We start from the raw sequence: 4,663 nt of genomic DNA on the forward strand, positions 1-4,663 counted from the left end.
GCAAGAATTCATCAAAAAAGAAAGAAAGAAAGTGTAATTTTCTCCATGAAAATATTGTGTATCTCTTAGATTTATTCCTAGGTATTCCATAGTTTTTATGCTTTTAAAAATGGTATCTTCTATAAACAGAATGTTATGTTTGTTGCTTAACGACTCGGGATGTTCCAAGAGAAGATTTTACTGTTGTGTGAACGTCATAGAGTGTACTTACCCAAACATAGATGAGAAGGTCTACTACAGATACACCTAGGCTATATAGTACAGCATGCTCCCAGGATACAAACCTGTACAGCGTGTTATTACGCTGGTGACTGTAGGCAATGCAATGGTGAGTATTTGTACATCTAAAAATATTTAAACATAGAGAAGTTACAGTACAAATATATTATGAAAGTTTGTTTTATTTTGTTTTGAGATGGAGTCTCACTCTGTCACCAGGCTGGAGTACAGTGGTGAAATCTCGGCTCACCACAACCTCCGCCTCCCACATTCAAGCAATTCTCCTGCCTCAGCCTCTCGAGTAGCTGGGACTACAGGCACGCGCCACCACGCCTGGATAATTTTTGTATTTTTAGTAAAGATGGGGTTTCACCATGTTGGCCAGGATGGTCTCAAGCTCTTGACCTCGTGATCCACCCACCTCAGCCTCCCAAGGTGCTGAGATTACAGGTGTCAGCCACTGCGCCCAGCCTCCTCTATCCAACTTTTAATGTTTCTGTATTGCATGTTTATGATTAAAATCTGTTTCTAAGAGTTTTTTAGGTTGTGGTGGGTTTTGTTTCATTTTGTTTTGTCTTCAAAACTGGCTCTCGATAGGAAGGCAGAAAACCATTACGAAGGGCGGAGCACAGTGGTTCATGCTTGTAATCCTAGCACTTTGGGAGACCAAGGTGGGCAGATCACTTGAGGTCAGGAGTTCGAGACCAGCCTGGCCAAAGTGACAAAACCCAGTCTCTACAAAAATACAAGCGATTCTTCTGCCTCAGCCTCCTGAGTAGCTGGGACTACAGGTGTGTGCCACCATGCCCAGCAAATTCTTGTACTTTTAGTAGAGGTGGGGTTTCACCATGTTGGCCAGGATGGTCTCAATCTCTTGAACTTGTGATCTGCCCACCTCGGCCTCACAAAGTTCTGGGATTACAGGTGTGCACCACCTTGCCCGGCCGAAAGATTTTTAAATGGTGCATCTGTGTATGGCACTTGCTATGAGTGAAGCTTGCAGAACTGGAAGTTGCTCGAGTGTCTGAGTGGAGAGTGAACGTGAAGGCCCAGCACATTAGTATACACTACTGCAGACTTCATAAACTGTACACTTAGGCTACACTAAATTTATTTAAAATTTTTTCTTTTCTTTTTTTTTTTTTTTTTTTTTTTTTGAGACGGAGTTTTGCTCTTGTTACCCAGGCTGGGGTGCAATGGCGCGATCTCGGCTCACCGCAACCTCCGCCTCCTGGGTTCAGGCATTTCTCCTGCCTCAGCCTCCTGAGTAGCTGGGATTATAGGCACGCACAACCATGCCCAGCTAATTTTTTTTTGTATTTTTAGTAGAGACGGGGTTTCACCGTGTTGACCAGGATGGTCTCGATCTCTCGACCTCGTGATCCACCCGCCTCGGCCTCCCAAAGTGCTGGGATTACAGGCTTGAGCCACCGCGCCCGGCCTAAATTTTTTCTTTAATAACAAATTGACCTTAGCTTCAGTAACTTTTTTTTTTTTAATAAAAACTTTTTATAAAATTTTTAAAAACGTTTTGCCAGGCATGGTGGCTGATGCCTGTAATTTTAGGGAGGCCAAGACAGGAGGAGACCAACCCAGACCCTTAGCTGGCACAGTATTGTGTATGCTGGCAGAACACTTGAGAGTCTTGGGTCAGAGACAAAAGACTTTTATCACTAGTGGCCCAGGAAGCAGCATCAGTTTCATGTCTAAGTCAGTAGTTTCACGTGCCTCTCAAAACCCACAGTGACGTTGAAGGCAGCGAGGGTGGTGCAGACAGATGACACACATGTGGTGAGTTGGCGTAATAGCAGAGGAACCCTGAGTTTAGGGAACTGAAATCCCTGATCTTTGCTACTGTAAAAGTTATCGGAATCAAAGTGGAGTCACTTATGTTAAAAGTGACAAATAGAGCTAAAGAAGGCCATGAAGAGACAGCTCTCATGCGTAAGTTGCCTGATCACAAGAACTATCCCAATTAGCCAGGTGTGGTGGTGCATGCCTGTAGTTTCAGATACCTGGGAGGCTGAGCTGAAAGGATCACTTGAGCTCGGGAGGCAGAGGTTGCAGTGTGAGCTGTGATTAAGCCATGCTTCAGCCTGGGCAACAGAAGAATACCAGGATATACCGTTTTTTGAAAAAAAAAAAAAAAAAACTCTACCCCAAAAGACTGCAACAACCATCACAATCTACTGCAGGGCTATCTGCCCAGAAATTGCCTGTCCAACCTCAGACTAGTGACATCCTTATTATTGATCTTCGTAGCCAAGGATAATTATTCTGGAACAAACGTGGAATCCTCATTTTTCCCTTAAAATCTTTTGCCTTCCTTTACCTCCATGAATATGCAGATAGTTTACTATGGCATTGCAATGCCTCTTCCTGAATAGATAGCATTTTCTTTTAGAGAGCCTCTTTCTCTGTTTTTTCAGGTTGACATCAAAAAGGGAGACATTATTAGGCTGGACAGTAATCAGTCTCCTGTTCAAGACAGAGACACTAACTTCATGTTCCAAAGATGGTCGATATACCAACATCCCTGAAGAGACAGTCCGGAACAAAACAGCAGCCAGTGCCTTTGTGTGCAGGGCATCCAGAAACACACCAGACCCACGGAAAAGTCTCTCTCAGCACGAACCTGCTCAACAGTGTTAATAGTTTGCCTGGAGAATCGCTCGGATTTTCTATGTAGACAGTCACATGATCTATAAATATAGAAGGACCACTTTATTTCTTCCTTTCCAATGGTGTATACCATTTATTTATTTATTTTTAGATGGAAGCTTGCTCTGTCACCCAGGCTGGAGTGCAGTGGTGCAATCTCGGCTCACTGCAACTTCTGCCTCCTGGGTTCAAGCGATTCTCCTGCCTCAGCCTCCCTAGTAACTGGGATTACAGGTGCACACCACCACTCCCGGCTAATTTTGTATTTTTGGTAGAGACAGGGTTTGCCATGTTAGGTTGATCTCAAACTCCTGACCTCAAGCAATCCACCTGCCTCCGCTTCCCAAAGTGCTGGGATTACAAGTGAGAGCCACTGCACCCTTCTGATGACCAAGGTTTTCTGGGCCATGCTCTCAGGGTCCTGCTCCTTGGTCCATAAGAAAAATTCTCTCTTCCAGGAGGCTCTTCACCTCCTGCAAAAACTCAGGATACTCCCTCAATGAGGCCAGACATACCAGGACGCCAAGAGAGGGCAGGAGAGGCATGACCCAGGCTGTGAGCCCATGACGTGGGATGTGGGGTTGTCATGCCTGTTAGTAGGTAGTGAGGTTGCGATGAGGTTCAGCTGGGAGGACTCTTTAGCTCTTGCCCTCCGCTAAGGGCTCCCACTGTATATCATCAACAAAAAAAGGGATATTGTGCTTCCATAATCAGTCTTTTGCTTTCTTCCCCAGCATGTTAGAATCTGGGTGAGGAAGAAAAGGACTATGTACAGGAGACCCCCTTGAAAGCTGGATATCCGTATGCAGAAGAATGAAACTGGACCCCTATACCTCACCATATATAAAAATCAAATCAAATGGGTTAAAAACTTAAAACTAAGACCTCAAATTATGAAACTGCTACAAGACAACTCCCCAGGACATTGGACTAGGAAAAGATGTCTTGAATTATATCCCACAAGCACTGGCAACCAAAGCAAAAATGGGCAAATGGGAATACATCAAGTTAAAACAGTTCTGCACAGCAAAGGAAACCATCAACGAAGTGAAGAGACAAGCCACAGAATGGGAGAAGTCACCTGCAAACTCCTCATTCAGCAAGGGGTTAATAACCAGAATATAGAAGCAGCTCGGCCAGGTACGGTGGCACGCACCTGTAATCCCAGCACTTTGGGAGGCCGAGGCGGGCGGATTGCCTGAGCTCAGGAGTTCGAGAGCAGCTTGGGCAACATGGTGAAACCTGGTCTCTACTAAAATACAGAAGAAATTAGCTGGGCATGGCAGAGTGCTCCTATAGTCCCAGCTACGGGGGAGGCTGAGGGAGGAGAATTACTTGAACCCGGGAGACAGAGATTGCAGTGAGCCGAGATTGCGCAACTGCACTCCAGTCTGGGTGACAGAGCGAGACTCTATCTCTACAGAATAAAAAATAAAAGAATATATAAGGAACTCAAGGAACTCTATAAATCTAGTAATCTGATTAAAAATGGCCAGAAGACCTGAATAGACATTTCTCAAAAGAAGACACACGTGGCAAGCAGGCATATGAAAAGCTGCTCACCCATCAGCACGCAAAGTGATCCCACCTTCATTCCCCCTGCCTCGTTCTAGCTGCTGGCAGTTGAAAGGGTGGCATCCACCCACATTGAGCGTGGGTCTTCCTCTCCCCCTGTCCACTGATTCAAATATCAATCTCCTCTGCCCACACCCTCACAAACACATCTGAAACAACCTCAGCCATCTAGGCATCCGTCTATCCAATCAAGTTGACACTTAATATC

The sequence above is a fragment of the Saimiri boliviensis genome, chromosome 11 (genome assembly GCF_048565385.1).
Source record: "Saimiri boliviensis isolate mSaiBol1 chromosome 11, mSaiBol1.pri, whole genome shotgun sequence".
Taxonomy (NCBI): domain Eukaryota; kingdom Metazoa; phylum Chordata; class Mammalia; order Primates; family Cebidae; genus Saimiri; species Saimiri boliviensis.